Below are 23,270 nucleotides of genomic sequence, written 5' to 3' on the forward strand. Positions count from 1 at the left end.
TCCACTTGAGCTACTCTATTGCGCTATCTGTTTGTTGAAAATGTCGTGCAGTGCAAAAGAAAAGCTGTAACTGTTTGCCTCTCAGAAGTCTAGACCCGGCCATATGCATTATCTTACAGCACTATGGAGTGCAGAAGTTCTGGAGGAACTGTTCTTGAGATCCGGAACGCATCGTGAAAGATAATAAAACTTGTCACTTATGTGAAGAATAGCATTTCTGTTGCCAAAAAATTGAATTTTCTGTCTCAGTGTCTTAGTTTACATGAGAATTCTATAGAATGAATCATTCAAATGGAAAGGGAATATCAAGTGAATTTAGCGAGTCAATTCAGTACCATACATGGAAGTGATTGTACTGTCACAGTGTTGCCTAATAGTAGTGAGGATGTTGCCAATTCTCAGCAGTGCTAGGAACAGCTCTGTCGCGAGTAATAAGCAAGTAGGCATTTAATCTATTTACACTTACACTTACACAGTATTGTAGATTCGCTGGAATTACACTCATATCTTCAGCACCGAGATGAAAGGGGCGATAAATATTTTGTCGTGTGCTTTCGGTCGCCAGACATCATATTAGCTAGTGTCCAGCTTTACCTCAAGACTACGGCCGTAGTCAAGAGTAATATACTAAGACTGCAGGTCCTAAGACTGCAGTCAAGACTTTCTCTGGGACGTGCTGCAGTCTACAATGTTGCCAGATTGAGCATTTTGCCAGACATAGGATTCTGAGAGGAGCATGACTGTATTGTCCACCTTACGTGAACGACTTGGCGGTCAATTTTTTGGTCTAAGACTGTATCTACAGCACATACTGCACGCTGAAGATCCAGAAGAATTAAAAAACAAAAGTAGTTTATGAGAGCAACGTTAACTATAGCGTTCGAAGTGTTCATAGTATTGTATACGTGTGTGTAAACGCCTTCCAGTGCCCACTCAAGGAAGACAAGGATACAGTCTAGTTTCAATATTATAAATGCGCCTCAGTTTGTCGATGGACTCAGACTTAGTTTGATAATCATTTTGAATATTTAGCAGTACTGTACCCATTGGTGTTAAACTCGTTTTCAGCCAATGATTCCCACAGCTGCAGGAACACTACTTGTGATACCTCTTAGACAAAATACTCACGCAGTGCTATCAGACGAATAGATCAACCTGACACAAACTGTGAGAAGTTTGTTTTAGTACCTTCGTACCTGGATAATGAGCTTTTTTCTATTTGAGATATCTGTGACCGTTGCTGCTTAAGACAATTTAAGAAGAAACTAAATTCATTCAGCTACAACAATGTTTAAAGAAATCGTCTTAACGGCACGAAATTGTGGTTTATGAATCGTTTACCCGCCGTACTCTGCCGCATTTCGCTGGTTGGAAGGCAAAAAGCTTACTGACAAATTTCACAGAAGGAAAAGAGGGACGCAATGTCTCCCAATGGAAGGCCATGTTGTTTTATTTAAATGATTACAAAATCAGGTAAAATGAACAGTCAGGTTGTCAGTATAAGCACAGTACTGTTGTCAGTATGATGTTGCACTGCCCAGGGCTCGTAATGATACAGGGCCTGTTAAGGTCAGGCATATTGTATACAGAAGTGGAAGAGAGAGCACAACTAAATTCTACAATCAGTTTGCATTGCGTACACACAGAAATTACTGTTACAGTGTACTTATGGAGCCAAATGAGTGAACTGCGTAATTTCCTGTGAGAAAGAGCACTGGCAAACAGTCTTTGCTACATTAGATTACTTAAACTGGTGTCACTCTGAGCTAGAATTTATGGTCAGCGACTAAGTTTAAGGTCAATGAGTCGGATGCGAGTTTTGCAACTGTGAAATACTTTCCTACATTATAGAAGCGAATATTAAATTTGAACTAATATTGCGAAAATTTTGTACTTGGATAGCTTAGAATGAAAATCGTACTGATTATTGCTAAGGAAAACAATTGATTTCCTAAAACATTGTCTGTCATACAAACTTGAAACAGGTCATGTTGACCAAATCACATGGAAAAACTGACAGCGATGTATATCGGAAGGCAATAAGATGTCTTGCCTTTTTGTTTGGCAGTACTCGACAGCCATTTCTAGGCGCAAGTAAATGAAGAAAGGCAGCGCGTTTTTTTATCAAGTAACGTCTTCATCAATTACTTTAGTTTTAATGTAATCTACGAGTAATTGCTGATGTTTGATATTAACATGAAAAGCATTCCGTAGACAGGGAAAGAATCTGTTCTTGGGAAAGTACTTCTATAATGATGAAAAGGCATTAAATGATCTTCAGGCACATGTGTTCCAGCAGCGGTATGAAGAAAATGATAGTAATAATAAAGGTAATAATCGAATTAACCGGTAACTTCACACTTCACAGTGGATTTTCTCGAACTAAGAAATTTTCTGAATTTGTGAAAATTTCAAACTGGCTTCACATCGAGCCTATGATGCCTAGAAGAGTCTTTACATCCTGCTGACGTGAGACTAGCAAAATGTCCACATCAGATTCTTGCTTCTACTTAACCATTTAATAGACTCACATTTTTTCCACCGTGACTAATTTTGTAAGCTAAGCACATCATCCGTTACAGCATACTCCTCAGGCTGGGAAATGTGGCCACACAGGTGCAATGTGTGGGTTCGGGAATTTACTTTTAAGAGGCACAAACAGATTTACTTTACCTCTAGTAACCTCAAGAGAAAGACGTTATAATCCAGAATCCGCGTTAAACATCACGTTCCTTCATTACCAACTGGGCAGTGCCGGTTTACGCTGGGAAATGACATAGCGGAAGTCATGGTAAACAGAAATACAGTCGCCAGTAAACTTACTTACAATTAGAAAACTTTATTTTATTTGATGAACCGATAGCCATTTAAAGGAACAGGGCTCTTCTGTTACTTGTACTTGATTGAACTAGAGACGTTGAAAAATTTGGTGCTGGACTGTGATGCGAATTCGTATCTCCTCTTTCGAGGATCTGAATATTTCGGATCAGTACAGTACAATCATTTCGTTCCAAGATTGAAATCTTCTCTAGGTCAACTCCAAAGGTAAGTATGTGGGTCCGAATCCTGATCCAGTACAAAAATATTCATAATTTCATTTCTAGCCCTATCACGTGCACACCGGCCTGCTAGTGAAAATTAACGTGTATTTTCAATGTCCGTTCATGTGTTGCCAACAATCGCAATAGGTGTCGCTATTTCTGGTCAAATACGCGCATATCTTACTGTTGGTGAGTAAGCAACTGATGCTTAAGCTGTATTCGTGGATGCACGGTAGGTGTACATTTCGATTGTCGCTTAGGCACAAAAGTTTGTATCCTTATTTTAGACTCAAACACCTAACAGCTGGTACGAAAAACCGATACGTAACATTTGATTTTACTTAGTTAACAATCCGATTACGTGTGGGGCTCGTATCTCTGTCACAGAACATCACATCATGCACTTCATCTTTAAATGCATGCACACTTTGTTACTTCAGAACGGAGATATATCAGACATCTTTCGTGGTTAGTTAACAGGGACGAAAGGGTCTTGATAGGAGTCCCGGTTTATTACAAAAATTGTCATTTTTTATTTCCAATTTTAGATTTGGTTACTGGTATTGGCAAAAATTTCGGTAATTCATAACTCTTCATGGCTAGTTATCAATATGATATGATTAGATTAGATTACATTACATTAGATTAATTCTCGTTCCATAGATTATGAATACAACATTTCGCAATGATGTGGAATGGATCATTTTAATGAAAGATTTCTTTACATATCATGATTCAATTTCTTTACAACAATCTTTCTCTCTCTCATTCTCTTTGATTTTTATCTCTCTCTCTCTCTGGTTCACAGTTCCAGTCTCACTGACTGTAACATTTTTATTCCTTCTGTGAATGAGCTACAAGCAGTAAGATCAAACAATAAGGAAATCGCAAGAAAATACTTGCGGCTCATAGTGCAATGGTGAAAAACTTGCAATGCTGCACAACAGGTAACGCCTCTTTACGCTGCTGACAAGGAAATTTTGGGTTTCTAGGAATACATGACTTTATTTGTGAAATGCCACATTTTCATACCTCTTGAGTATGACACAGCATACCAATTAAACTCAGACCCAATCAAAATCCAAGTGAGTAGTATTTTAAAATTCGTGCCGCTAGAGACACGCTTGTGTACAGATACTCAGTTTTATTAAAACAGACTTTCGTCGTAAGTTTATCGTGGGTAGTTTTATTTCATTTCTTATAATACAGTGCACAATTTTCGTAGATTTCCTTTAGTGTTGTTAAAACAATAGCAAACATGAGACAGAAATTAACCATCAACGATATATGCGAATTCTCTTATGGTATCTGTAACCGTCTGACAATGCACATGCAGTTTATTGATTATATGCATGTAGAAAACTTGTTCTGAGTTAGCTGTCAAACAAGGTTTGAAGAAGAATAAAATGCCACTATCACACGACAGCTAATGTAGATAATACTTTTCTGACGTATTTTGGCACGATGCGCTCTCCCCATACGTAATACAAAAGATTCGAGATGCATCTGCTGCCTGGCTGTCTATCAGACCTGAAAAGAACAAAATGTCGCAGAAGTTAGCCTTTTTTCCACATGTGACTATTTTGGTTTGACAAGTGAAGGGAATTATGTTCAAAGTTCCATTACATTGATAACTTCAGCAGACAGCGGAATTGCGTTTGAAAAAATGTAGCAGTGAATGTACTTGAACTCGCGACATCTTAGCCCCGGTGTGCGACACTTACGATTACGCTACTGGCTGACACACAGCTGCAACATCTCCGGATCTCAAGAACGGTTCCTCCAGAACTTCTGCACTCCATAGTGCTGTAAGATAATGCATATGGCCGGGTCTAGACTTCTGAGAGGCAAACAGTTACAGCTTTTCTTTTGCACTGCACGACATTTTCAACAAACAGATAGCGCAATAGAGTAGCTCAAGTGGAAAGGAACACTTGCTATTTAAATGTCTGCATCCCACACTGTTGGCAGTTCTGTGTAGGTGCAGTTACGTGATTTTGTTTCTATGATTACAAAATAGAGTCGAATGCATGCACTGGGTAGCCGAGGCAGCTAATTCATGGTGATTCACTCAACCAAGTAAATGAATTTACTGAACATGCTGCAATTTACTAAAGGGAGCCTGTGTGTCAGAATTCTCATGCAGTGTGGCGCAACGGCGCTACGATAGAAAAATGAGTCACGGAGAAATGGGTTTGGTAGTCTGTTGGACTGATGATTGGTTCATATACCTCTAGTCTGGGTTCGATTCCAACTTCTTCCAATGATTTTAGATAAGGAGAGACAGATTCCCTTCTCTTTTGGCTACACATAGTGAAGAAGATAATATGGCATTGTGGTCTGAAATTCACATTAAAGATGATATTCCTTCGCTATCAAGTAGACGTTAGTTTGAACCACAATAAAGTCTGGAGTGGCGACATGTAGAAACTCTATCACCAATAACCTTTATTATACTAGTTATTTACTTCTAGTGACGAAACAAACGCTATGTAGGGTCATAGGACACTTATTCCATCTTTCATCTGGGCTACTGTATGTCGATAAAATTGGTTCTGAACTGGGAATGCAACTCAGACCACCCTTAACGCGGAATTTGATCCCTTCGTGACAATACAGCTCGGCTACAACTTTTTGTTTGTTGAAACCTGCAGATTCCTCAACATCTCCACATATTACACGTGAATGGTTTCGAATCCTGGACTGGCACTAAAGGTTTCATTATGTATTATCAAGCTCTAGCATGAGAACACCTATCTGCTGGTGGATAATAATTTTGATTTTTAATGTATTTTCATTCGTTGTCAACACTAACGATATCTGACGTTTTTTACTTCCACTGAGACACAGAACTATTTACGAGATCACTGTACGTTCAAGACGTTATTCCGAACTGCTGGTGGAGAAAAATTCGGTAGCTGACGTCTCTTTGTTTGTAGTCAACGACGATATGTGTGGGGCTGTATTCTCAGTCAGCACTGAACTCTTCGTTATATTATTTCTAGTTCAAACGTGCTCACATGTCGCTGCTAGTTCAACAAACCCATATTTAACGTTAGTTTTCTCTAGAATATAACAGCGATAGGTGCCGGGTTGGAGTCCTGGGAAGGAAAAAAATTAATGTTTCATCTCGTCATTTCAGTTAAAACATCTAGCTACTGCCTAAAAGATCCGATACATCATAGTTGTTTGTGCTTCAATATCAATCCGATTAGGTTCTGGGTTGGAATCCCTGTCCAACACAAAGCTTTACCTCACAGCATTTCAAGTAAGCTACTTGTGAAGAAGCAATATTTAACATCTTTCGTAGTTCGTTAACAGGGACAATAGATGCTGGGTATGAATTCGCGTCCGTTAAAAATGTTTGCGTTATGTAATTTAAAGTTGATGTTTGCTAACTGATACTGTCTAAAATCGAGGTATATCAGCTTTTGTATGCTTAGTCAGGAATAACTGTTAGGTTCTGTCAGTCACGAAATTTTTGCTTAGTCTGCATGACCTGGGTTTGAATCCATATGCAGAACGAGACGGTTCGTCTTGTCATTTGAAGTTGATACATATTCTCAACTAGCTGCCTGTGAATAACTTAAATTTTTAATGTCATTTTGCGTTACTTTGAAGAGAAAATCATGAATACGACGAACTTACTACGTGCATTACCTATCTGACCTAAGAATGAGAGTGGTAACATTTCAGATATGTCATTTATTCTAATAAATGTGAGCTTACAAGCCTTAAGGACAGTCTTATCTGTGAAATGAAATGAAATGACGTGTGGCTAGGGCCTCCCGTCGGGTAGACCGTTCGCCTGGTGCAGGTCTTTCGAGTTGACGCCTTTCGGCGACCTGGTGATAAGGTGTTCCCTGATATTTGCAGTATCGTGGTATTACGTTACATCTTGAGTTATTGCGATACAGAACAGTGTTTTCTAGTGGTGACTTGTTGGAACCATTTTCATAAGTCAAACGACTGTACCAAGGAGCGATTAGAGGACCTGCTAGACAGCTGCGGTATGTGGGTTGCATGCGAATCAGGCGAAATGCAATTCAGGTCGTTCGGATACTTTTGAGCATGACTATACAAACCAAATTCGTCGATATGTGGCACGGTGACGATCCGATATCGTTTTGCCTTTATGGTGATGACAGTCATCAAAATGGTCCCACTTATGGCAATTCTAATAGATAACTAGATGTGGCAAGGCCCAGCTATTATTACAATGGCTATTCTGGCAACTTGAAAGGGAAGTCTTGCTTAGCGATTTTTAATACACTACTGGACATTAAATATGCTACACCACTACGTTGACGTGCTACAGGCGCGAAATTTAAACGACTGGAAGAAGATGCTGTGATATGCAAATGATTAGCTTTTCAGAGCATTCACACAAGGTTGGCGCTTGTGGCGAGACCTACAACGTGCTGACATGAGGAAAGTTTCCAACCGATTTCTCATACACAAACAGCAGTTGACCGGATTTGCCTGGTGAAACGTTGTTGTGATTCCTCGTGTAAGGAGGAGAAATGCGTACCATAACGTTTCCGACTTTGATAAACGTCGCATTGTAGCCTATCGCGATTGCGGTTTATCGTATCGCGACATTGTTGGTCGCGTTGGTCGAGATCCAATGACTGTTAGAAGAATATGGAATCGGTGGGTTCAGGAGGGTAATACGGAATGCCGTGCTGGGTCCCAACGGCCTCATATCACTAGCAGTCGAGATGACAGGCATCTTTTCCGCATGGCCGTAACAGATCGTGCAGCCACGTCTCGATCCCTGAGTCAACAGATGGGGACGTTTGCAAGACAACAACCATCTTCACGAACAGTTCGACGACGTTTGCAGCAACATGGACTATCAGCTCGGAGACCATGGCTGCGGTTACCCTTGAGGCTGCATCATAGACAGGAGCGCCTGTGATGGTGTACTCAACGACGAACCTGGGTGCACGAATGGCAAAACGTCACTTTTTCGGATGAATCCAGATTCTGTTTACAGCATCATGTTGGTCGCATCCGTATTTGGCGACATCGCGGTGAACGCACATTGGAAGCGTGTATTCGTCATCGCCATACTGGCGTATCACCCGGCGTGATGTTATGGGGTGCCAGTGGTTAAACGTCTCGGTCACATCTTGTTCGCATTGACGGCACTTTGAACAGTGGACGTTATATTTCAAATGCGTTACGACCCGTGGCTCTACCCTTCATTCGATTCCTGGGAAACCCTACATTTCAGCAGAATAATGCACGACCGCATGTTGCAGGTCCTGTACGGGCCTTTCTGGATACAGAAAATGTTTGACTACTGCCCTGGCCAGCACATCCTCCAGATCTCTCACCAACCGAAAATATCTGTTCAATGGTGGTCGAGCAACTGGCTCGTTACAATACGCCAGTCACTACTCTTGATCAACTGAGGTATCGCTTTGAAGCTGCATGGGCAACTGTACCTGTGCACGCCATCCAAGTTCTGTTTGACTCAATGCCCAGGCGTATCAAGGCTGTTATTACGACCAGATGTGGTTGTTCTGGGTGCTGATTTCTCAGGAATTATGCATCGAAATTCAGTGAAAATGTAATCACATGTCAGTTGTAGTATAATATATTTGTCCACTGAATACCCGTTTATCATCTGCATTTCTTCTTGGTGTAGCAATTTTAATGGCCAGTAGTGTATGTCTGAGGTAGACAGTGAGGCCATGCATGGACTGCATGCGGAGTGCATTACGGGTGTTGTGTATGTCTAGGATGAATAACTCCAGAGAAAGATCACAGAATGGTGAACCACAGAAAATTGCTTAAAGCTGGGATGTTTAAGGTAGTACAGGTGTTCATGACTGGACAACTGCACGGTCGAGTCGAGCAGCGGATAATGGAGATGATCTGGAAGGAGAATGTAAGACGATGAGAAAGTTGCTTCAGTACTTGAAGACAGCACTTAGGTGAACATACAAATGCAAACAGAAATTGAGAGACAGGGTGATATGCATTCAAGTGACGATCTAAAGTACAACATGTTTATTAGATGTAATCAGCAGAGCTAAAAGATTGTTTGTTGTTCTGTATAGGAAAATGTCATCATTTTATGACAGTAAGAAATATAATATGACTTGGATAAGGATTTGACTTTTTGTAATGAATGACAGCTGTGTTTAAATATAGTTTAATTAAACACAATGCCTGTAGCAGAAGGAAATAACCCAACAGTATCTAACTACAAGATTGATGGTGAACTTTATAAGCGGGTTATATCGTTATATATTTAGGGATAACACTAAGGAGCGATATGAAACAGAATGGTCATGTCAAATAGGTATTACAGGAAGTGAATGGAAGAAATATATTTGTTGGAGTGATCCTGGGAAAATGCAATGCATAAGTAAAGGAAGTCACATTCAAAATGCTACAAAATTCTATTGTTGTTCTTTGGATATCGAACAAATTTAAAGATGCCAAGCTAGGGTCGAAACCGGTTGGTATGCTCTATAGGAAAGTGTAGCAGGAATTCTTGGGGTCCTTAAACAGGTATTTGTGAATGAAACAGCAAAAAATAATAAAGAATAGTTAACGAAAAATTGTTGGGTGAATTTCATCTGTATTCAGACCACACAGTGTGATCATTATGTTTTCGCCGTCGTATATTTCGTGCACCGATCACGAGAATAAGAGAGATTAGGGAATGTACAGAGACTTATGACAGGCATTTTTCCATCGATCGTTATGTAACCATTAGAGAAGAAAATCAATGATATTTGTGTGGCTTGTAGAGGATATGTGTAAAAGTAGATGGAGAAGATCCATTTGGAGAATAATGGTGACTGCCATCTGTGTTAAGCCACGGGAAGTGAGAAGGACACAGTGAGACATCAGTACAGTGATGTATGATGGTTAAAATGGCTCTGAGCACTATGGGACTCAACTGCTGAGGTCATTAGTCCCCTAGAACTTAGAACTAGTTAAACCTAACTAACCTAAGGACATCACAAACATCCATGCCCGAGGCAGGATTCGAACCTGCAACCGTAGCGGTCTTGCGGTTCCAGACTGCAGCGCCTTTAACCGCACGGCCACTTCGGCCGGCAGTGATGAATGATAATCTGTAACATCTGTTATAAACAGTCGATGGCTGTCCTGTTTTAAATCAGTCTCCGTCGTTACTTTTTCTGGTAGCATTGCCCTTGTCAAGGGATTGTTGGGCTACAGTGAGAAATTTTTTGTGACACCAGGAATTATGCTGACTGATGGTCGAATCCTTGCTTCTGTCCGCGAGGCTCTAGCCCTAGGGTTCGTTTATGCTGCAGTGTCACTGCTGACACTTCACTGCTCGCCGCTGGCACATAACACCTCGGTGGCGGTCGGAAGCCTTGTTAGATGTAAGCAGCAGCCTTACGGCTCTCTGACAGCTGTAAGCAATTTACTGCAGAGTCAAACACGGCACTGCTGGAGCGACCTTGAAGCAGCCAATCAGCGCTCAAACGTTAGGATACACAGCGATAGAAGTGGCGTAAAGACGAACTAGCTTGATATTACTGCCTGTCGAGGACCGTTATGATCGACGGGGCCAGCAGCGATGGTGCAGATGAAATGGGCTGGTAAGTCTCAGTGGGCTTCGTGTATCATCGCCGTGACAAAACAGCGAGCAGCGACCAGCGTGGTGGCAGTATAAGCGCACGCTTTTTCGGCGTCAGTCGACTGGAAGGTGACAGGTTGGAATCCTGATGACGGAAGTAATACTCACTGCCAGTATCCAGTGGCGAGGAAAGGTGCTGTTCCATGGTTCTTGATCACCACACTTTTCACCACTGTCCTGTATTAAATGTGAAGTGTCTTTGCAGTGTCTAAATGTGCAATGGCATGCGGCATTGTCTTGAGCTCGGTGAGCCACTTGGTGCTATTCAAGAAGAATAGGCTGAGTTGTCATCAGATGTAGCTTCTTCTTTTATCTCATAGTACAAACTCTTCACACACACAAACACACACACACACACACACACACACACACACACACACACACACACACTCCGTAGATACACTTAAGAGACCACTCTCACTCTGCGCAAAAGATTGGTGCCATTCTGTGTTGGGTCCTACCAACACATCTCGTTTAGAGTGCCTAAGGGATGCTGCATTCTCTGAATGCTATACAACAATTCAAGCAATCCACATTGTTTGTTTTTATTGCAATAAAGGAGATAGACAATACTTAACTTTGAATTTACAATGGTATCGCAAGCGATGGGCGGCATCAATCAAAGTCTTTTGCTGTATACAAAGTACATGAACGCAATTGACACGGATCACACGTCACTGCTATCGTAGTGCTCTGCGATAGCACTATACTAATACTGCGCCGGTCTGCTAGTACTGTGTCAATACTGTCCGAATACTGAGCGGCCGAGGATCGAAGGAGCGGCGCTTATGTTCTCTTTTTGTAGCGGCTGCTCCTGTCGTGGTGTGGTTCTGTCCTAATCAGTACATTGGCCGATGTAGTCACCACCTTCTCTTGCGTTCTTCGTCTTGGTTCTGGCGCTTGTGATTACGCCAGAACATCCCCCCCCCCCCCCCCAACCCACCTCCGCCCGCCCCCTGCCACCGTCGTCGTGTAGTGATTGCGACCACGGCTGGGGAGGCAGGAGTATGAGCGCAAACCCCACATCGAAAGCTGTGGCTGAAGGGGCCGTCAAGCTTCCGGTCGTTCCCCGCCATCCGGTCTGCGCCCTGGCGGAAACGTCCCCTGGAAAACGGCCAGCAGGGTACCAATCCATCTCCTGCTGCCATGAACCAAATGAACAAGACGGTGACTGCTGCGGTGTGGGCGGATCCAGCTTCATCGGTAGAACGAGAGGACACGGCGGAGGCGAAAGCTCCATCTCCATGGGGTCGTCCCGCGGCGTCGAGAGGACATCCTCTGGCGGCTGCTGTGGCCGCGCTGTCCTCTTTATCCGCGAATCTGGGGGAAGAGACTGAAAGATCGTCGTGTACATGACATAGGTGAAGTTGAATTTAATGACGGCGGTGCAAGCCATCTGGACCTGAAAGAAGATACATGCAAGCGCCAAGTAGACGGACTTTCTCGCCTCACACTCACCGTCTGCTGCCGTTATAAACTCTGTAAAAGACAATATCAAGTGGCGTGAAGCGATACTTGCGACCTTCTTCGGCGCCGGATGCTGAGGAGGGTGGAGCAGTGTCCGATGGCGGCGACTGTGAAGCAATTCCGCCGGCGATGTTCCATATCGTGGATGCGAACGATATGAGGCGAGAAACAGTTGCAATGCTTGATCCCTGGTATGTGTGGAGCGAAGTTTGGCCATCTGCTGCTTGCAAGTTCTCACAGTAAGTTCCCCTTCGCCGTTCGACTGTGAATGGAACGGTGCACTAGTTAGATACTGTATGCTACTGCATTCACAGAACGTTTCAAATTCATTTGACGTGAACTGAGGTCTGTTGTCTGACACTATTAGTTCAGGTAAACATTCTGAGCAAAAAATCGATGACAACACCTTAGTTGTAGAGTTCATTGGCACAGAAAAAGGAAACTTGCTATGTGAGTCAATCACAATCAACCAACGGGTGTTCCAAAAAGGTCCCGCATAGTCTATGTGTACTCGTTACCATGGCGATTGCGACTTAGGCCTAGCAGGAGAATTTTTTGTGGCGGAGCGGACTCATTTTCTTCACATGCGTGACACTGTGACGTCGTCTGTCATATTTGGGTGCCCATACCCCGCCAAGTACAGTGGCGACGCGTAAACTGTTTCGTACGAATAATCCCCCAGTGTCCTTAGTGAAGTAACTGCAACACTTCCTTTTTGTAAAGCTGTAGGCATCAACACACGTGACTATCTAATGTCAGTTTGAACAAGAATCACTCCCTTCTGTACAGCGAGGCTATGCCGACGTGCACAGTATTGGCGCACTGCAGAGTTCTTTATGCTATGCAAGGAACGAGGCCAAGATGTGCGAATGTACTTGATCAAAATTTTCAAATCTGAATCAGCTTCCGTGGCCTGTGCAATCTTCTTATAGTTCAGCGGGAAATATTGAAGCAGTTCAGAATTCTGAGCATCGATCTGACACCAAGATGCAGCAGAAGCGTCAAAGGCTGTATCGGGGCAATCGGAAGACGTGAGCTGTTAGACGATACACAATCTCGTACTGGTATTGAGACTACAACAAAGGCTATCGTTGAAATTTTTGGGCAATTCGTACAGGAACCGGTTTCGTCGGATGAAACAAGGACTCCAAAGGCTTGTGATCCGTTACCAAGTAGAATTTTCTACCATACAAATGGTGGTGAAATTTGGTATCACCATACACAATAGCCAACGCCTCTTTTTCAATTTGTGAATAGTTACACTGAGCTACACGGAGCTTTGGACAACACTTTTGATGCAAAAGCAATAGGCCTGCCTTTATCACCAAACCTGCACCGATTTACCGTCGAAAAAATAAAGATAGTACATTCCACTCCACCCTTTTTCTTGACAGCTTTGCGTACGCCTGCCACTAGTTTCGAGTGGTATTGTGAAACTTTTTCCCATCAAGACAACACCAGTCGAATGACATCAGTTTTTGAGCTGCATTGCAATTTTAGGCACTCTTTTGTAACGCTATACATATAGTTCTGTGATTACTACTGATCTTTATGATTAATTACATAATTAGGACCGATTTTTATTTTAGTTTACCAACCAAATTAAATAAAGCACCGACTCTGCAGACAAGCTGTCTGATGTGACATAGCAGTACACAGATTTCCTTCCAGACTTCGAGTGTCCAATCTGCAATACTCTCTAAGCCTCATCTCATCTAGGTACGGGGCGAGTGTTACTATAGTTTTCATAATCTTCCAATCCAAAATGCATGCATGTAAATCATAGGAGGGAGGGGAATTCATAGGATATTTTAGGAGGCTGGTGTATATGACACTCGTATAAGGTAAACAACGCATGGGTATGTCAGCAGTATGCCCATAGACATACGGGAAACTATAGGAAAAATGTGAAAAAAGACATAAAATCTGTTAACATCACGGAAAACCATGTATAATTACGAAAAATTGTTGGGAAATACAAACAATTGAGGGAAATACAACGAAATATGTAAAATCGCAGAAAAACTTGCCAAATTACTGAAAATGACTGAGAAAACATAACATTAGAGGCAAAATACAGTGAACTGCGACAAATGAGGTGGTTTGGAGTACCTGGGCACTCAAGACCGAGAAAAGCTTAAAAATTATGCTCCTTCTGCGTTCGGCTTTAACACATACCTCAACAAACGTGCTAGATTAAAGCATGCGAAACATATGTATCCCAATCCAGAAATGTATTGTCACACATATATTCGAATATAGATGTTACCGAATTGCGGTTGGTTCTCAACAGCAATGTTATTTCTTAAGTATTAAAGAGAAGAGCCAATGCGTTAATCAGACCTCAGCCATTCCCTAGACTAATATGTAGCAGAGTGGACCGATGCCACATATATCACCTTTAATGGCGTGAGGTGGGTGTACTCGAGAGACATGGTGTTATGAAGAAATTGCTATATTACCCTATACATGAGCAAAACTGTCTGACATCAGACCAGGATATCTTTGTGCAAAAGGAATGCTATCAGAGCCATGGAGATGCTACGGTAAAGAGCAATAAAACAGTTACACCTACTTTGGCTACTCATCGTGATACTTACTCCCTTATAAGAAATTTCTGCTTCTTTGAGTGCATTTTCGTGTAGTAGGGCGAGGGGGTAACTCAATGTATCGAGTATTCAAAATATTCATGTCGTTTTTTCCTAGCTCTGTTTCCTAGTGAGACATAGCCGTGTCCGTCAATACCGCTGCTACTACCAGTAATAAGCACAGCTGATGGGGGAAATGTGATTGAGGGTTCATAGATTTCCGACTTAAATAGACGTATGACATCGTTTAAATTCCTAAGAGACAGAACAGCAGTCTCCTGACTTCGTTCCGGTTGGTTAATAAGCAGCTCGTCCTGCAGTTATACACTCACGATTCCTTCCTAGCACACCAGATTAGTGTAGAAGGAAGTAGTTTTATAATTTTAACATTTGTGTCCGTAGTGATTATTGTAGGACACTTGCGAGGAGTGGTATGTCTGATGTTGGAAATCGTCTTCTGCATTTCTAATACTTCGAGAATCATATGGCTTTAAAAATGTAGCATTTTTAGGTACAGAACCTTGTAGCCACAGGAGTGTGTGATTATGCTCTACAATCATTTCTCACATGCCGGTACACTCTTCGTACTGACTCCAAACAGTGGAATAATGCTTCAGAAAGGATAGCACAGTTGATTTACGTGTAATGATTCAAATTCCATCCGTCTGGAGCTCCGTCATGTATAAACCACATGTTTCTTCTTAACCGTCTGTTATATCACTGCAGCAGTTTCTTGACTACTACACATCGATGAGGGGTGCTACAATCCTCGAGATGCAAGCATCTGAAGAGATCTTGTGCTATTGGATGTCTGCCGTGTGTAAGACTGGTAAGAAACAGTCATTCCTGAACAACACTTATCGACACAGCTTGTCCTATTCCATCACGAGACGCGGAATGTACTGAGTGTAGGATCCTCAGTTTGAGAATTAACTTCCGATCGTGTTGCACGGAGGATTGGTCAAGGATAATATGGGAGTGGTCTGTCAATCTACGACTTTATCCTACTAATTTGAGTATACTCCTTGACGCCCAACCACACAAAGAAAGGTGGCCAGTCGTAGTCGTAAATTCTGCAGTATGATCAATGTTCTGGAAAGATGTAGATAACGTAATTCCGTCGATGTAGGACGCTTTTGGCATACTTTGGTGCGTATGATCAAATGGATGTACTCCACAGTCATCTCTCTACATTTGCAAACCAATATCTGCTACATGCAAAGTGGTGGAACAGTGATTTATCGATGATACAAAAATTGGGAGCCATTCATTGTCTGGCGTTGATTTTACGCAACAACTGATATACTTTGGTGCATATGAATGAATGGCCGTGCAGCGCAGCCCTTTATCTGCAATCGCAATCTTATATATACAAGTTGCATGGTAGTTTAGGGTTGACTTAGCGGTGATACAGAAATTGGGGAGCATTCTGGTGTGTCATTTTCTGGTATTGAAATTGCAGAACAACTGGTAAAATTGCTAAAATTTATCGTGCTGTCAACTGCGGTGCATATCGCCCCATATCAACGCTGTCTTTCCAATCCATCTACTGGTACGCTGTTGACTGCCACATAATGATTGACCGACACCACGCTGTTGAGATGGGGAGAGCCTTTACGGAACACTGGGTATCTGCAACTTGTCACTGTGGGCATGGGATTGAATATAGAGGTCATCACATTCAAACAGTTATTTGGAAGCATTCCTCAATGCTGGAGACTCGTCCTATTTTCATATGCAGCAATACCCTCCAAATTTTTTCACCAACATGATAACAGTACCTCTTTACATTTCTACTACCTCATGTGGAACAGTAATCACGTTCATGACTGCAAAATGAGGAGACTATGCTCTTGGAAATGGAACACTGTGACATCACCTTCAGATAGCTATTGGAAACGCTCTACAATGATGCCAACTCTCCCAATTTCCTCATGTTGCAATGTCTTCTACATTTCTGTCAATGAGAAACATCACCTCTGTGTTTTATTTCTACCATCCTGTTGTGAGAGCAGCATAGTTTACACCATGCTTTGAGCTTCCTGTGAGAGCCAGTGGATCGAAACGTGTTAATGTCAGTTTAGCACTTTACACAGACCTCAAAGTCATGGTAGAAAAACAGAGTGTATGGCAGTGTACAAAGCTGTAGTCACACACTGCTTAGATGTTTTACAGGTGAAAAAATAATGTATTGAGTTGCTTATGAAAGACCAATACAGGAACCCTGTCTTGTGACTGATAGTCTATTGGACATTGCCCTCTAGTACAGTCAGAAAAACTTTATACAGGTCAGTACTAGCAACTTCGATCACTGACTCTGTGCTCCAATGGAGCGATACATATGCTCGATGTCAACACACAGGCAGTGTTTGTTTTTTGATTTATTGGAAGAGAGAGACACAGTAAAATCTTATAGGAGGTGCCAGTACAATACACTCTCTCACAATTTGTTTCATAAATGCCATTGTGATATAGCGTCACATTTGTAAAATGTGACCTACCATACTGTACAAAACAGCAACATCCTCTCGAATTACAGCTTGTTGTTGTCGAACATAAAGTGATTGAGTGTTTTTCGGCATTTGAGCAAATGGCATGAAAGGCTATATTCTGTAATGTTATTTCATGTGCCTGAAATATTTGTAAGACACACGTGCAAGACATTTTATTTATAGACGCTGATTTTAATCTGTGAGAAGCTGTAACGTCGTTTAATTTGTCCATCAAACTGAAAGATATTGCTGAACATGGATGTTTTATCTTTGGAGCTTAAATTCTAATTTTTTCTTTAATCCAGTGATGGATTGGAAATAATCAGGACATTTTGCAATGATCGGTAGTTTTTGCTGCAAAATACTGAAAGTTTTTTTCCCAGTTTCATGCAGTGAGGACATGTATAATGGGTGTGTAGCCCGACCTCAGCACTTTGGTCTTCCGTAATCGACAGCGGTGCTGTCTTTTTTTTCCACTTTGTTGGGTGCTGCAAAATAATGAGAATCTAATAGTATCCTGCAGTCAAACGTAAAACATCTACAACTATTGTGCTCATAAAACTGAAACGAGACGGACTGAACCTATTTTCATGGAAAGAGGACATTTATTATTGTCATAACTGTGTCTTCCTATTTAATAGATGCTCGCTTATAAGAGGTGCGTTGATGTTAAATAAAAGTATTCTCCATCGCAAAGTGGCAGGCCTACTGGAGGCGCCAGGGATGCATCTACTCTATGTGGTCACCGACACAACTGCACTCCGACCATGGGGCGGTGTGTTTAGAGGCTGAAGATGAACAGTGCGTTTGACTACGTTTTAAATGAACAAGCAAGTTGCACTTTTTGTGGCAGGCCTCATTTATCTCACATTATTTAATTGGCGATTCAGCCATTTGTGTTGGCGAAAGACTGATGCGTGGACCATCACCCCAAGGTGGGCCAAATGCCATACATGTCGTGCCAACTCATCCGCTGGCAGTATGGCGGTATGATACAGTTTGATTGGGGACTCTGCTTACAGATACAGTGGGGGTTGGGGAGGGGGAGGGTACACGGTTTGTGGTCAGCATAGGTGGTGGTAGCTGCCTGTTCTCCATACAGCAGACTTCTGAGAAAGTGAATTCACCAAAATTTCGTTGTTGTTCCACGGGGTTCAGTCTTTCTGAGAAATACTTTTAATACACTGCACGAAGCATCCACTTCTTGTCTATCTGCAAGTGATTTACACACACTGGAGACGTATCTATGCCATAATAATGTTCTCTTTGTGGTCCAACCGTGTCTAGATAGAAGAAGCCTCTATCTATACCTACAGTGAGTAGAGGTGGGGGTGAGGGATGGTATGGGCGAGGGTAAGACTGCTTCTGAGATGGTTAGTTGCTGAGTACCCATCAAGGAGGCACAGCTGCAACTGGCAGTCATCTCTCCTGATCTAATCTTTTGGGATGACGATTGTCCCCAGTTCCTCAGTACATGTACTCCATGATGACCCAGTGACTGTGAGTGCTGGTCTATTTCACGACAATTTCTATGTGTAATTAGAACAGTGAAGCATTTTCCATTTGTTATGGTAGCGTCATTGGCCTCTTTGCCAAGAGAGATTGATTGCCATGATGACTGTCGAGCAATGCATTTGGGGGGGAGGATCAGCAGCGATCTCTGACAGCAAACACCGACAGATACAGTCCTCAGCTGTATGCTTACAAGTAACACACTTGTTAAATTCCACTCTGCCTAACGCCAGCATCTCGTCAGTTCAGTGTATTTCCCGTCATAGCTTGTAGGTGAATGGTAGAGTTTGAGTATGGTCTGCCACTAGTTTCGAGTGGTATCGTGATATTTTTTTCCAGCAAGATAACACCAGTTGAATGAAATCAATTTTTGAGCTGTATTGCGATTTTAGGCACGCCTGGTGTAGCGATATGCATACAGTTGTCTAATTAGAACCCATCTATATGATAAATTACGTAAATAGAACCGATCTTTACTTTAGTTTCCCAACTAAAAATAAATAAGCTACACTAATCTAACTTACCTCTTCTGCATCTGGACAGTTTCCATGCGTTGGGGGATTCTCGCGAGTTTTCCAACCAGAAAGACTACGTTCGAGCACCAGAAGAAGCACAACCATTTTAATCTCTCACCTACTTCCGGATGCCGGCCGCAGTGGCCGTGCGGTTCTAGGCGCTGCAGTCCGGAACCATGGGACTGCTGCGGTCGCAGATTCGAATCCTGCCTCGGGCATGGATGTGTGTGATGTTTTAAGGTTAGTTAGGTTCAAGCAGTTCTAAGTTCTAGGGGACTGATGATCTAAGACGTTAAGTCCCATCAGAGCCATTTGAAACATTTGAACCGGTGGGGGGGGGGGGGGCTAGGGTGTGACATCAGCACATCCCTGCGACTAAGAAATTCTCGCCAAAATTTGAAATTCAAGCGGAAATTAGATATTCCCACCAATAGGGTAGGTGCTGGAAAAGAAAATGGTTCAAATGGCTCTGAGTACTATGGGACTTAACATCTATGGTCATCAGTCCCCTAGAACTTAGAACTACTTAAACCTAACTAACCTAAGGACATCACACGACACCCAGCCATCACGAGGCAGAGAAAATCCCTGACCCCGCCGGGAATCGAACCCGGGAACCCGGGCGCGGGAAGCGAGAACGCTACCGCACGACCACAAGATGCGGGCAGGTAGGTGCTGGAGAAGTAGGGAGGGGAAACTGGTGGGGTCCCATATTTTGGATAAGGGAAACTGATGCAATTATCCGGGGTGATCGTGCTGATCGTGTGTGTGGGTGGGGGTGGTAGTGATGGGAGTAATTAATTGAACAATTAAATTAATTTGCATATCAAAATTGTGCTCGTGCTGTCCTTACGCTATTACTCACATTCATTCGAGATATAGCCGCAAAATGACCTTCAGGAGGGCTGAAACGTGTCAGCGGTATGAAAGGTTTATCAAGAACGACGCCTTCTTGCTCACCGCAGTGTGAACTGTCGTTTTCGACCGAGAAATAGTGTGGGAACCAGCGCCCGAAGGAAATAGGTGGGTTCTTTGACGCCACAGTATATGAGGATGACAATATACAACAATGGGCAAAAACGTATTTAATACGAAGCTATAAATTTTAAAAATGAAGCTGCTGAAGGTACTGCGGGAGAAATGCTACAATCCAATAGAAGACTTCATAGCGGATGCAATGATAATTTGAGCAAGGGGTAACTAGGTGTAAGATTTTATCTTATGTGTGTATAACAAAATTGTATTATTGTTGTTATTATGCTGTTCGTTAACATCAGCTGTTCTTTGTTTAGGGTGAAATTTTACCACTATTTGGCATGTCTCCTGTATCTGAATCAAATGATTTAGGTTACGCGCGTTATGAGACAAATAAACATACCATACATGAGGCCGTTTCGTATCTATCCTGAGCGGCGGTGTGTCAAAAAAGCCACGTGATTTCAACGCCGTGGGTCGAAGTCCTGACCTCCATTGTCGAGACGTCAAAAGAGGAGCTGCAAAGAACTGCCCATCATGTGACGAGTTCACGGTGGCGTTCGGCAGAATTCTTGTGAAATTTTGTGCTGATGTGACATCATTAACCCACCTGACACGTCACATGAGCTTCTGAGCTTTGTCCTTACTGTCGCATGTGAGGATACCTTGCTTCTTGAAGCGTCTTCGAGCCCGAGGGTGATTCGTAGGGCACCACACTTTTAGACCGTTGAAGAGGAAGGACGTAGACGCCTTTGAACGTAATGTCAAACTTAAGAATCGCAACAGGAGAATGTTAAGTAATTTCGAAAAGTGATCCAGATATCCACACTTGAAAAATGCCGTACAACAGTCACCAATTTAAAATATCTAACTTTAAATATGGTGGCAATGAAAGAATAAAATTAGAAACACGCACTAAAGGCGCGATGAGTGGTCTACGTACAGGAAAATGGCACGTAGCCCGAGGGAAATGTTATCAGGTGATAGCTACTGCACTAATAACTAGGTAAATTTGGCGTCTAAGAATCAAACACTCTAGCAACATCAATATTTAAATTCGTCTCCATTGGTAAATAACAATTAAGTGAAATGAATTTGTGAAGTGATATACTGTACTGAGACATTCATAACCTGTTCCAATTTTCTGCCAACAGCATTGCTCTCGTAAGGGCCACGCGGATTGGCTGGCTCTGAGCACTATGCGACTTAACTTCTGAGGTCATCAGTCGCCTAGAACGTAGAACTAATTAAACCTAACTAACCTAAGGACATCACACACATCCATGCCCGAGGCAGGATTCGAACCTGCGACCGTAGCGGTCACGCGGTTCCAGACTGAAGCGCCTTTAACCGCACGGCCACACCGGCCGGCCACGCGGATTGGCTGCGCGGTATATGGCGCTACGTCATGGATTGCACGGCCCCTCCCGCCGGAGGTTCGAGTCCTCCCTCGGACATGGGTGTCTGTGTTGTTCTTAGCATAAGTTACTTTAAGTTAGTTTAAGTAGTTTTAGTTTTAGTAGAAGCTGAGCAGTTTGGTCCGTTAGGAATTCAAGCCAAAAGAATTACAGGTGCACAACATTAATGAGGGTCTTAACATGAAAATATATTACCTTATGGGTCTTATTAGATGGACGATTCGTTGTATACCTGCAGAAGTCTCATAACGGAACGCTTTCCATACGCCGCAATCGAACATTTGAAATTTACTTACTTAAAGCTGTGTGCAATGACAAGTCTTAGTTTGATGCTAGTATACTACATTTGGTGAGCAGTGCTCTCTTTGTCTGTGGCACTCTGTTGCCACGTCCTTCACGATTCGTCAGTGTTATATTATTAGGCTCCCAAGATATCGGAAGCCTTCCATTTTCTCCACTAAGTGGTTCCCAGCTCGCAAGTCTCGTTTCTTCTGCCCCTTAATGCTTTCATCTTCTTTTGGTTTATTCTAAAGTCCAGGTGCATTGTACAATCCGAAAATATGAGCGTATAAGGAGCATGTCTTTGACTTCTTAATAAGACAAGAGCAGCTGCGAGGGGCGCTCATGTTTAGTCGCCTGGTGGAGAGCAGGAGAGAGGGAGCGGCGGGCAGTTCCGCGTTAGCAGCGGCGCCTTTTCTGGAGAACAGGTTCTGGCCGGGCCTGAACTGCCTGGACAAAGCCCGGACCTCAGCTGCCGGCCTTGCAGCAGTTACGGCGTCCAGCGTAATGCCGCTTACCGTTAGCCTCCAGCGCCGGCAAGGCGTGGCCGTCGAGGTCTCCCGTCCTTTGTGAACCAGGCGCACCGGCGGCTCTCGAGCAGGGAAGGGCGGCAAATTCTCGCCACTCTCCGCATCCTGAGCATAGCCAAACTATTCATACAGCCGCTGATCTGAGTAGATGACACTCATCAAAATAGTAACACCTAAAATAGTTAATGTAGAGTAATGAAATTTCGAGAGTACAATGTCTAGGTAACATATTTAAGTGATTAACGTTCCTAGAGCACATATTAATGTAACGTCGGGACTAAACAGCGAGGTCATCGGTCTCAGTGTATTAGGGAAGGATGGGGAAGGCCCTTTCAAAGGAACGATCCTGGCATTTGCCTGGAGCGATTTAGGGAAATCACTGAAACCTAAATCAGGATCGCCGGACGCGGGAATTGAACCGTCGTCCTCCAGAATGCGAGTCCAGTGTGCTAACCACTGCGTCACCGCGCTCGGTGCGAATGCGATATTCTCGTACGTTAATAACTGGTGTTACCTGCCAAAAAACTGTATACTGGCATGCAAACGTGCATGCTTTGTGATCTATGGGTGCCGGATGTCAGTTCGTGAGATGGAATTCCATGTGTGTAGCTCTTGGCAGGTCGATACAGCGACAGTTAATGCTGCTGTGGATGACGTAGAATTTACGCCTCACGTCCTGCGCTCCACGACACCGGCAGATGGTGGAGACGAAGGTACAGAGTTTCAATCCTCCCTACCGGAAAGTGCAGATTCTATTCTTTATTTTCTTCGGTGCGTAGCCGCATGTTCCAGTTGAAAACGTTGTTTCACGCCACTCCGT

The sequence above is a fragment of the Schistocerca americana genome, chromosome 8 (assembly GCF_021461395.2).
Source record: "Schistocerca americana isolate TAMUIC-IGC-003095 chromosome 8, iqSchAmer2.1, whole genome shotgun sequence".
NCBI classification, from domain to species: domain Eukaryota; kingdom Metazoa; phylum Arthropoda; class Insecta; order Orthoptera; family Acrididae; genus Schistocerca; species Schistocerca americana.